The sequence below is a fragment of the Elaeis guineensis genome, chromosome 1 (assembly GCF_000442705.2).
Source record: "Elaeis guineensis isolate ETL-2024a chromosome 1, EG11, whole genome shotgun sequence".
Lineage (NCBI taxonomy): Eukaryota > Viridiplantae > Streptophyta > Magnoliopsida > Arecales > Arecaceae > Elaeis > Elaeis guineensis.
The window spans coordinates 80,512,047-80,525,132 of NC_025993.2; the positions used below are offsets into that span (position 1 = coordinate 80,512,047).

The following is a 13,086-nucleotide window of genomic DNA, read 5'->3' on the forward strand; positions in this document are numbered from 1 at the left end:
ACGATCACTAAAACCCGACTTGCAACCATTCGACGAAGAATTAGAAAAGACTCTTAGGACTATCCGAGTTAGAAACATGGCTGCACCTGGTGAGGCTAATCCTCCACGCCCATTGAGAGAATATTTCACTCCATCCTTATATACCTACTCTCCATGCATTCAAGCACCTCCAGTAGAAGCTACCCAATATTAGATTAAGTCTAGCATTATTCAAATATTGCCATCATTCTATGGACTTAGTAACGAGGACCCATACAAACACTTGGATGAATTTCTTGAAATTTGCTCCATAGTAAAAATCCAAAACTTCTCCGATGATGCCCTTAGGTTGAAACTATTCCCTTTCTCACTTAAGGATAAAGTCAAGCATTGGTTAAACTCCTTAGACTCTATAACCATTTCAACTTGGGATCATCTTCAGAGAGAATTTCTCAAGAAATACTTTTCAATCGAAAAAACAAATCAAATTAGAAAAGCTATCACTAGTTTTTCCCAATTGGAGGGTAAATTTTTTCATGAGACATGGGAAAGGTTAAGGGACCTCATTCGTAAATGTCCATACCATGCTGTCCCTAAATGGCAACTTTGTCAGTATTTTTATGATGGTCTATTGGAGAAACATCGACAAATGGTTGATGCATCATGTGGTAGGACATTTATGCTAAAGAGTGAGGATGAAGCCTGGCAGCTCTTTGAAATACTTAGTGAGAATTTTCTACATCATATGTCTGCCACTTTTAGAGAACAACCTATGCTTCAACAAAAAAGTGAAATTTATTAGATTGGAAATGTCATAGATATCCACAGTAAGATAGATGAACTGTCCCAAAAATTAGACCATCTTCTAAATACTGGACAATCTCCGATTCCACCTAACCCAATCCAAGAAGTTTGTGCATTGTGTGCAAGTCCGAATCATTTTGTTAGTGAATGCCCAGCCACACCTCAATTTTCTGAGTTTGTGCACGAGCAGGTTTAGCAAGCTCAAGTCCAACAAGCTCGCAGATCAGGAAATGATCTATATTCGAACACTTATAACCCCGGCTGGAGAAACCATCCAAATTTTTTCTGGAGACCACAACCAGTGGTTGGCCCTGCCTCACCTCGACCTCAATATCAGGACCCAACATATAGGCATGGACCATACCATCAATTTCAAAATGCTCCTCAACCGTCTACTACTGGTCATAGCTCAGCTTTTGAGGAAAAAGTTTTAAAAGTACTAGAATGATTAGAAGTCAACACTCAGACCCTTAACTCCCACACACAATCCATTGCTAAGCTAGAGACCCAAATAGGTCAACCAGTGACTGTATTCAATAGGAGAGAAGGAGAAAAATTATCTAGCCAATCCGAGAGCAACCCAAGAGGGCAATTTATGATTGAGAGCTCTAATACCCCAGAAGCTTTTTCTGAACACGCCAAATCAATCATGACTTTGAGAAGTGGGAAGGTCATTGAACACACTAGTAAAACCAATGAGACCGACCCTAAACCTCTAACTGAAGCCAAATCATCCAAGAACAAGGAAGACCTTAAAATAGAGAATGAACCAATTGCATCGAAATCATCTTATTTGCCTAAAGTCCCATTTTCGGATGCCCTGAAAGTCCCTATTCCTGCAGATAAGAAGGGAGGAAGACTCGACGAGATGTTGAAATTGTTTAAGCAAGTCCAAATTAATCTTTCCCTTCTAGACGCAATCAAACAGGTCCCTGCTTATGCTAAATTTTTGAAGGATTTGTGCACCCAAAAACATAAATCTAGATCATAAATCCCAAAAAAAGTACGTCTCACTGAACAGGCTAGTTCTGTCTTCCAGCATGCCACTCCTCCAAAGCTTAAGGATCCAGGATCCCCCATCATTTCCTGTGTTATAGGAGATTATCACATTGAAAAAGCTCTTCTGGACTTAGGGGCAAGTGTGAATCTTTTACCTAGTTCAGTGTATAAACTTTTTGGATTCGAAGAACTGAAACCCATATCAGTCACACTGCAGTTAGCCGACAGATCAATTAAGGAACCACGTGGAATGCTTGAGGATGTCTTGGTCAAGGTAGATGAGTTTTACTTTCCAGTTGATTTTCTGATTCTCGATATGGAATTAAGTGACAACCCAAGACAAATTTCCATTATCTTAGGACGACCCTTCCTAGCTATGGCAAATACATGCATTAATTATAGGACAGGAGTCATGGACGTATCGTTTGGGAATAAGAAACTGAGACTGAATGTGTTTGGTGCTTCCCAAGGACCATCAATGGATAGTTGCTTCGAAGTAGATACACTAGAAGATATTATAGAAGATGCAACACCCATAATTCTAGCACCAGACCCCTTAGATACTTACTTGGCTCACTTTGGAGTGTATGACTTTGAGAAATATATGAAAGAAGTTAACACCTTGTTGGATGCACCACACGATAAAACTACTCCTCCATGGACAATCAAATATGAGCCATTGCCCACATTAGTCAGTACACCAATAGTCCCATCTTTAGAATCACCACCTACGTTAGAATTGAAACCCCTTCCTACTACGCTCAAGTATGTATTTCTAGGACCCAATGACACCCTCCCGGCAATCATTGCATCAGACTTGACCCCTAATCAGGAAGCATAATTGGTTGGTATTCTGAAGGAACACAAAGAGGCTATCGGTTGATCCATTGCCGATTTAAAAGGAATTGACCCCTCCATTTGCATGCACCATATTCATTTTGAGGCAAATGCCAAACCCCATCGAGATATGCAGAGGAGATTGAACCCAAACATGTGTGAAGTAGTAAAGAAAGAGGTGGTAAAGTGGTTAGATGCTGGAATCATCTACCCCATATTCGATAGTAAATGGGTCAGTCCCACTCAAGTAGTACCTAAGAAATCAGGTTTGACTGTAGTTGAGAACGAAGAAGGTGAACTGCTTTCCACTCGCATATCATCTGGATGGCGAGTATGCATAGATTATAGAAAATTAAATGCCGTTACTAGGAAGGACCATTTTTCATTGTCCTTCATCGATCAAATCTTAGAACGGTTAGTAGGACAAAATTTCTTCTATTTTCTTGATGGTTATTCAGGATACAATCAAGTACTTATATTTTTGGATGATCAAGAAAAGACTACCTTCACCTGCCCCTATGGCACCTTCGCTTTTCAGTGTATGCCATTCGAGCTCTGCAATGCACCCGCTACATTTCAACGATGCATACTGATCATTTTTTCGGATATGGTGGATAAATATCTTGAAGTTTTTATGGATGATTTTTCTGTGTTTGGAACCACCTTTGAGGATTGTCTCCATAATCTTTCCAAAGTTCTTAAACGGTGTATGGAGACAAATCTTATCCTAAGTTGGGAAAAGAGCCATTTCATGGTGTGGAAGGGAATTGTATTAGGACATATTATTTCTGAAAGAGGGATCGAGGTAGATAAAGCCAAAGTTGAGGTCATTTCAAAACTACCACCCCCTACTTCGGTCCGACAAATACGATCCTTCTTAGGTCATGTCGGATTTTATAGATGCTTCATCAAAGACTTTAGCAAGATTTCAAGATCTTTGTGGAATCTGTTGGCCAAGGACACACCATTTGTCTTTGACGAAGACTGTTTGAAAGCATTCAACACATTACGAACAGCCCTGACAACAGCACCCATAATAAAACCCCCTGACTGGTCCATTCCATTTGAGATTATGTGTGATACCTCTGACTTTGCAAAAGGTGCCGTCTTAGGCCAAAAAATCAATAAGGAGCCACATGTGATCTATTATGCTAGCAAGACTCTTTCCGATGCCTAATTAAACTACACTACAACAGAAAAAGAGCTACTAGCAGTAGTGTTCACCCTTGAAAAATTTTGCTCATATCTGTTAGGGTCTAAGGTTCTAGTTTACTCTGATCATGCAGCTCTGAAATATCTCCTCTCAAAGAAAGATATTAAACCGCATTTGATCAGATGGATCCTTCTTTTACAAGAATTTGATCTAAAAATCCGAGATAAGAAGGGTTCCGAGAATGTGGTAGCTGATCACATCTCCAGGATCTTAGTTGAACACACAATAGGCATAGATGAGGTCAAAGAGAAATTTTCTGACGAATAACTTTTCGCAATCTTCTCTAGCTGTCCTCCATGGTTTGCCCATATTGTCAATTACTTATCAACAGGACAAGTACCTTCTCACTGGATAAAACAAGAAAAGGATCGATTTTTCTCGTAAATTAAACATTATTTTTGGGAGGAACCTGAACTATTCAAAAACTGTCCTGATCAAATTATTCACCGTTATGTCCCCAAAAGTGAATTCCAAAGCATTCTCACTTTTTGCCATTCTTCGACATGTGGGGGACATTTTAGTGAAAGAAAAACTGCAGCAAAAGTGCTGCAGAGTAAATTTTATTAGCCAATGCTTTTCAAGGATGCACATGAATTTGGTCGAAGTTGTCTGCAATATCAACAAACAAAAAATTTATCCAAGAAGGATATGATGCCGCTAACCCCCATTTTAGTAGTAGAAATCTTTGATGTTTGGGGGATTGATTTCATGGGACCTTTTCCAGCCTCGTTTGGATTCAAATATATTTTGGTGGCAGTTGATTACGTGTCAAAATGGATGGAGGCAATAGCTACATGTACTAATGATAATAAAGTTGTAACTAGTTTTATCCAACGAAACATCATTAGTCGATTTGGCTTCCCAAGGGTGATCATTAGTGATGGGGGGACTCATTTTACGAATAAATATTTTGAAGCACTTATGAAAAAATATAATATTACACACAAAGTGGCCACACCATATCACCTCCAAACTAATGGTCAGGTAGAGGTGTCAAATAGGGAGATTAAACATATCCTAGAAAAGATGGTTAGGCCCGATAGAAAGGATTAGTCTTTTCGCTTAGATGATGCATTATGGGCTTACCGTACAGCTTTTAAAACCCCTATCGGTATGTCACCCTACCGATTAGTTTATGGCAAAGCTTGCCATCTGTCGGTTGAATTAGAACATCATGCACTTTGGGCCATACGAATGTTTAATTTTAACATGAAGAATGCAGGTTCTAATTGAAGGTTGCAAATCAATGAACTGGAAGAACTTCACAATGATGCATACAAGAGTTCACGAATTTACAAGGCTCGAACCAAAGTATTTCATGACAAATATATCTCTAGAAAATCATTTGAGCTAAATCAAAAGGTATGGCTTTTCAATTCCAGGTTACGTCTTTTTTTCGGTAAACTTCGATCCCGATGGGATGGACCTTTCATTGTCATATAAATATTCCCACATGGAGCAATTGAAATTCATGACCCCCGAAATGGCAATACATTTAAGGTAAACGGCCAATGTCTGAAGCCATATGTAGATGAAATTGCACATAAAGAATGAATCGACACCATCTACCTGTGTGATCCACTTTATAATGAATAATAAACTTGACGTCTGGCTGAAGACGTAAAACTTAGCGCTTGTTGGGAGGCAACCCAATGATTTCATATTTTTTTTTACTTTACTACAGCTGCAGGAATTTAGAACAAGAGCCTATTAATTAATGAAGCTATCTTCAACTTTCGAAGCAAAATTATCCCTGGTGCACTCTCTCCTTTTATTTTCTTTGCTTTCCTACTCCATTTAGAATAATGTAAATTAAGTTGGGGGGGGAGAAGGAAATTAATCAAATCCTCGAGTATGGTCAGAAATAATTAGTTTTGTGTATCCAAATTTTATTTTGATTAAGAGTCAATTAGGCATCCTAATCAATGAATGATTAATGGTCAAGATAATTTTAGAGATACTGAGGAATAAATTATTAAGAAAACCCAATGAATGGTAGGGTTTAGACTAGATCAAATTTTAGGAGTGATTTTACAACCCTCTTCTTACTGATCTCAATAAAGAATCTGCTTCATGAGAGATTGGGTGGAAAGGTCGAGGTATGCAAAAATTCTCCTTAAAATTTACTTAAACATATATATATATATATTGGTTTTCTACTGAGTAACCGGGCCCTTTCGCCTAAGTAAGCATTGTGGTTCGCGTAAAAAGCTGGGCAATATTAAAAAAATAGTGGATAATAAGGGGACTAAATTACAAGAAGATAATAAACCTCTCTCACATTAAGTTAGAGGATTTAAAGAGTAAAGTGGGGAGTTGGTGAAAGAAAGGCTCTTGAAATTTTTTTAGTTAATACTCAGCCACTAATTGGATCAAATTGATAATCCAATGAAATATCTCTTTAATGGTCTGACCAGATATCATCTATCTTTTGGGATGCCTAACTTAACTTTTTATTCAAGATCGAGTCGGTACACAATACTGATATATCTATTTTACTCGAGGATGAGCAAAATTCAAGTTAGGAGGGTGATAAATACTTAATTTAAGTCATTTAAAGCAAAAAATTATAGTTAATTTATTTTATTTATTAAAAATTTGATGTTTCTTTTTATATTTTACAGAAAAGATGATCGCTGATACAAAGAGTCCAATTCATAGATCAAAAAGACTCAAGTTTGAAGAAAATTAGACTTAAAATAAAATTTAAATAAAAGAAGGATGCATACGGTATTATAGAAAATGAAGATACTATGCAAGGAACCCAAAGAGGATATAGAAGTCATTTTAAAGAAACAAAAGTTTCTTTTTGTAATTGGCAAGGCAAGTTCGCGCGGCAGCGGACGCACGGGCGAGCGGGCGCACGGGCGAGTGAGCGTGCGGGCGAGCGGAGGTGCGAGCGAGCGGTAGTGTGGGCATGAGGCAGTGGGCGCGAGGCAGCGGGTGCGAGGCAGCGCAGGTTCGTGGGGACAGACGGATGCTCATGGATCTGAAAATTAAAGGAAATAAGATAATACTTGGAAATACTTCAAGAGGAAGAATTTATATTTTCTTTATCTGCTTGTGATCTTTCCATCTCATCCATCCATCTTTTAGTCCTTAGTATTTTCTTTAGTCCCACATCAAAAAACTATGTAAAACTCCTCTCTCTTAACACCTATAAAAAAGACTTTTGTAATCCCATTGGAGGGGGAGCCCAGAAATTCTCCTAGAGCCTTGCATAGAGGAAGAGAAAGGGACTACTCCATGAGCAGCTAGGCTAGCAGTCTCGGAAGTTGAGAAGAAATTTTGTAACGACACAGAGTAGGTTTATTGTTCTAAACTTTCTTGTATTTCTTTATATGCAATAAAGATTATGCTTTTTATTTAAATCGTCATGAGTTCTTTATTTGCTCTCTTTCATATGCTTTTATTTATGCTTTCCTGTTAGATTAATATTTGAAATAACTTTTACTTTTCAGAGATGCACCGTGATCTACGGGTACGGGGCGTGCCAAAGAAAGAAGAGTTATTTACCTAGTACTTTTCGGAGATGCATCGTGATCTACGGGTACGGGACATGCTGAGAAAAGATAGGTATTTTTTCTAAGATTAATCGCATCTATTTAGATATAAAAAAAAGATACAACTCTACTAGTGCAAAATTAATTCAAAACTCTCGAGCTCTTTATTTTCTAATTACATCAATTTTAAGATAATTTATTTTCTAAATCAAAACAATGCTTCTTTCTTTTATTTTACAATCTCAACTTAGCCCAAGATCCCTGAGGATACGATCTCAACTCATCCTACCTACGTAGTGAGTAGAGTTATTTTTGGTGCTATCAACGACTACGCATCAGGGACCCCCATCGTTCTCCACTTATCTGGCCAATTTGAAAGATTGGATCTTGAATTAGGTTGCTTACCAATCTGGTTTGGTCCATACCAATTAGATCAGTCATATGATGACTGATTAGATGAGACCTAAACTCAAACCTCTCCATAAATATTAAGTCCATAGGTCTTCCATCATTGTAGATGTGCGAGCATGTTATCGGCATTGATTATCCTCGGCTAGTTTCAATGGTTCAGTTGTATTGAGAACACGCAACCACTCTATTAGTAAAGAGTTGCTCCAGGATAAGGATGGGGTTGGGCCCAATAACTGTTAGGTGAGGGACCCAATGATGGCCTTGCACCTGCTTGTGAATGGTGGGTCAGGTTTAACTAAGAAGTGTGGGCAATAACTGTTAGGTGAGCCCACATAACTTAGAGACCAAGTAGCTGCAACATGCTTAGTGAAGCATCTAAGCAAAGAGTTGCCCACGTATCGGTGTGCATGTTACCAATAACTGTTAGGTGAGGTGCATGTCATCGATAGAACCACAGCATCCATTAAGAATCTTTTGTCATGTTAGGATTTTTATTTCCTTTCTGAGAAGTGGAGGGATCCAAAAAATTAGTGAGAGTCATTATTTGTATCTTAGAGTCCCTAGAAGCAAATTAAAAAATTAAGTACAAAAATCTAACTTGAATCTCTACTCTTGCAGTTAAACCATTATGTCAGCCTTAAATCCTCTAGCTTGCATCCTTGAAACTAATTGTTTGATCGATAATAATTTCAAAGACTAGCTCAGAAATCTTAGGATTGTCCTGACTTCAGAAAAATTAAGTCATGTTTTCGATCAGGATCCCATTGTGTTGCCAAACCGTCCTACTGCTGAGCAGAGAGCTGCTTTTCAGAAGTGGATGGATGAAGATAGTCAGGTTAAGTGCTATGTGCTAGTGTCTATATCAAATGAGTTGCAAAGCCAGCAAGAGCATATGCCCACTACCTGAGCCATGATTACTCACCTACAAGAGTTGTATAGTGAGCAGAGCCGTACTATGCGCTTCGAAGTATCCAAAAAACTCTTCAACCTGAAGATGCACGAAGGGCAGTCTATCCATGAGCACTGTATGACAGTGATCAAGGACATTGAGGAGTTTGGGAAGCTCGGACTGGATATGCAAAAGGAATTGCAGATGGATCTGATCCTTCAATCCCTTACCAGTTCATATAGTCAATTCATCATGAATTTTCATATGAACAAACTTGACTGCACTATTTCCGAACATGTCAATATGGTCACAATGGAGGGTACCTTGAAGAGTTCAAGGAGCTCTGTTCTTGCTGTGGAGTGGACTTCTTCTTCCAAAAGAAAGTCTGTTGGAAGGAAGAAGGCTAAATCCGCAAAGAAGTAAAAGAAAGAGAGCAAGCTGAAAAAGGATGGTCCAAAGGTGGCTGAGGTAAAGAAAAAGTGTTTCCACTGTCATGCTGAAGGCCACTGGAGGAGGAACTTTCCAAAATATCTGAAGAGCCTAAAGATCAAAAAGGATGATAAACCTTCCGAAGGTATGCTCGTAATTGAATCTAACCTTACGGTTTCTTCTACTTTTAGTTGGATATTGGACTTTGGCTTAAGTTCTCATATATGTACCTCAATGCAGAGTCTGATAGAAAGTAGAAGGTTGAAGGAAGGTGACATGATCTTTCAGATCGATAATGGAGTGAAAGTTACTGCAGAGGTCGTTGCACTTATCCTCTTCAATTACTGTCTGACGTTAGATTAGATTTAAAAGACTGTTATTATGTTTCTATAGCTATTTGAAATTTAATTTTCGTATTTGTGCTATCACAGAAAGGTTTTGAAATTAGTTTCAATAAAGACTTTTATTCTATTTATTTGCAAAATGAATTGGTTGCATGAGATCTTTTAATTGATAGTCTTTATCACTTGCATGTTGATGCGAATGTGAACCTAAACGAGCAAATAGTGAGTACCGTAGGCCAAAAGAGATCCAAAGATGAAATTAATCAGAAGTACTTGTGGCACCATAGACTAGGCCATATTGGAGAGGATAGGACAAACAGATTGGAAAAGGATGGGATCCTTAGCTCTCTTAGCCCAGAGCCATATCCAGCTTGTGAATCTTGCCTTTGAAGAAAGATGGCTAAGTTACCCTTTACAGGATATGGAGAAAGGGCCACAGAGTTACTTACTCTGATACACACCGACATGTGTGGGCCATTTGATGTGCAGGCCAAGGGTGGTTATACCTACTTCATTACCTTTATCGATGATTTGTCTAAGTATGAGTATATGTATCTAATGAAATACAAGTCTGAGGCCTTTGAAAAGTTCAAAGAATTCAGGCATGAAGTAGAAAAGCAGACAGGCAAGCTCGTTAAGGTTCTTTGATCTGATCGAGGAGGTGAATACCTTAGTCAGAAATTTTTGAAATATCTTAAGGACAATGATATAGTCTCTCAGTGGATCTCTCCTGAAACACCTCAGCTCAACAGGATATCCAAAAGGAGGAATAGGACTCTATTGGATATGGTCCAGTCCATGATGAGCTTCACTGATCTACCCTTATTTCTTTAGGGACATGCCTTGTTAACTGCCATTCACTTGTTGAATAGGGTTCTTTCAAAGTCCATTCCCACCACACCGTATGAGATATGGTTCGATAAGAAATCGAGTCTGGGTTATCTTAAGACTTGGGGATGTCCGACCTATGTCAAGAGATAGATAGCAAAAAAGTTGGAGGATAGATCTATTATAGCTCATTTTATAGGGTATCTAAAAGAATCTATGAGATATTACTTCAATTTTTCATAAGATCACAATATGATTGTAAGTCAAAATATCATATTCCTAAAAAAATAGTTTATCCAAGATGGCGGCAGTGGGAGATTAGTAGAGCTCGAAGAGGTCTCTGAAGAGCCCAGAGCTATAGATCCTCAAGAACCTATAATTCATGAGCCAGTAGTTGATGTTCCTCTACCACCTCGTAGATCTAGCAGGATCTTCCGACCTCCTGAAAGGTACATGGGTAAGCTTATGGAGAAAGTGAAGGAAATATTCTTTATGGGAGATTGGGGTCATACTGATGACCCTAATACCTTTGACGAAATGATGTCTGACATCGATTTCAAGAAGTGGTTAGATGCAATGAAGTCAGAAATTGACTCAATGCACTCGAATCAAATCTAGACTTTAGTGGATCCACTTGAGGGCATTATATCTGTTGGATGTAAATGGATCTACAAAAAGAAGATATGTGCCGATAGTAAGGTAGAGACCTATAAAGCTAGGCTTGTGGCGAAAAGTTATAAGTCAGTGTGAAGGTATTGACTATCAGAAAATCTTCTCGCCTGTAGTCATGCTGAAATCTATCCACACTCTGCTTGCTGTTGCAACTTATTACGATTATAAAATCTGACAGATGGATGTGAAAACTGCCTTCCTGAATGGATATCTTGAAGAAGATATTTATATGGAGTAGCCTATGGGTTTAACATTTGGAGATAGTGATCACAAAGTCTGTAAGCTGTAAATGTCCATATATAGATTAAAGCAGGCTTCTCGGAGTTGGAACCATCATTTTGATAAGGCAATCAAATCATTTGATTTCATCAAAAATGAAGAGAAACTTTGTGTATACAAGAGGGTCAGTAGGAACGCGATCACCTTCCTCATATTATATGTGGATGATATTCTCCTTATTGAGAATGACATTCCCATGCTGACCATGGTCAAAAGATAGTTGTCCAAAGAATTTTCCATGAAAGACCTAGTAGAAGCATCCTATATTCTCAGAATAAAGGTCTATAGGGATAGACCTAAGCGGATGCTTGATCTATCACAAAAGCTATACATAGAAAAGGTCCTGAAGAGGTTCAGCATAAAAAACTCTAAGAGAGATCTTTTACCTCTTAGGTATAGTATTCATCTCTCTAAGATGATGTATCCGACCACATCTGAGAAGATTCAGTGCATGAGTAGAATTTCTTATGTTTCGCCAATAGAAAGCCTCATGAATGCCATGCTATGTACTCGACTTAATATTATTCTTGTTGTGAGTGTCACAAGTAGGTATTAGTCGAATCCAAATGAGGAGCACTGGATAGTTGTGAAGAACATCCTTAAGTACTTAAGGACTAAGGATCTATTCTTCATCTTTGAAGGTGATTCTGAGTTGCGATTCGAGGGTGTATTCTTGTTCAATTTACTAGAAAGGCTCTGAGTAATTGATTAATGGAGGCTGAGTGTGCTATAGATGTGTAGGATGAATTTTGATTTTAATATTACTTGTAGAACTGGATGTCATGCCATGATACTATACTGCAAAGATAATGGCACCACAGCCCTTGTTAAGGAGCTAAGGTCTCACCAGAAGTTCAAACACATAGAGCACCGACATACGTGACTACCTTTTATCGAGGTGCGAAGAGTAGACTCCACGGATAACATGACAAACTCACTGACCAAACAACTGAGCCAACGAAAATAGAAGTCCATCTTGAAAAGATGGGATTTAGATTTGTGGCCAATTGGCTTTAGTCCAAGTGGGAGATTGTTAAATGTATATCCTAGAAGCCAATAGAGCTGACACATTGTAATTAATCTAGGGCATAATTTTGTATTTAATATATTGATATGATCAATAAAAGGATAAATATTTTTTTATTCAAGTGTAATGTGTCCTTGAATCATCCATGAAATTAGTTTCGATACATACTCTCAAGGTGTTGAGAATTAGAGACATGTATTTAATTCTTAAAGGCTCCTGATCATAGGATCATCATGAGGATTGTGATAGATCTGGATAGACTGGTGCATAAATTACTTCCTTCAGGATAGATGGATCTCTAATCTACTATGTAGAGATACAAGGTGACGAGTATGGGTGGTTGTTAGAGAACAACTAGCACTGAGCGTGACCATACGAGAGATCACTTGAATTTCTATTCAATCATCAGTGATTGTCTTGATGTTGTAGTTGTGTGACTAATTTTTTGACTTAAGATGATACTACTGCTCACAGTGAGGCTGCTAGAGTTTGATTGACACATAAACATAGGTTTCAATGAGCCCTTGTAGTGGATATTGACGACAGTTGGTCCACTATAGGAATAGGGTGCGCATCAAGATAGGATCTATCAACCTTGATAGAGAGGAGTAGTCCTATAAGATTTGAGAATCTAAGTCCATGGATCTGTGGCCACAGTAGTGATTGATGGAAAAGTGTTTCCATAAACATCACATCTGGACTTGAGCTAATCGAATCTATCATATGACTGATGTTAAGGTTTGATAATTTATCCATGACCTGCCATCTAGTCAAAACACATGATAGAGGGACTAAATCACATGTTAACTATACTTAGAGGTTTATTTCAGTTCTACTGGATTGCCACTACATACTGCTAGATGTCACTGGTG

The 13,086-nt window shown here is 38.3% G+C and overlaps 1 non-coding gene across 1 annotated transcript; it reads right to left on the bottom strand.

Annotated features, from left to right (window-relative positions):
* Positions 1 to 464: 464 nt before the first annotated feature.
* LOC140854968 (small nucleolar RNA R71) lies at positions 465 to 570 on the bottom strand. Its single transcript, XR_012138061.1, has one exon. It is a non-coding gene; the product is annotated as a small nucleolar RNA R71 (small nucleolar RNA).
* Positions 571 to 13,086: the final 12,516 nt, after the last annotated feature.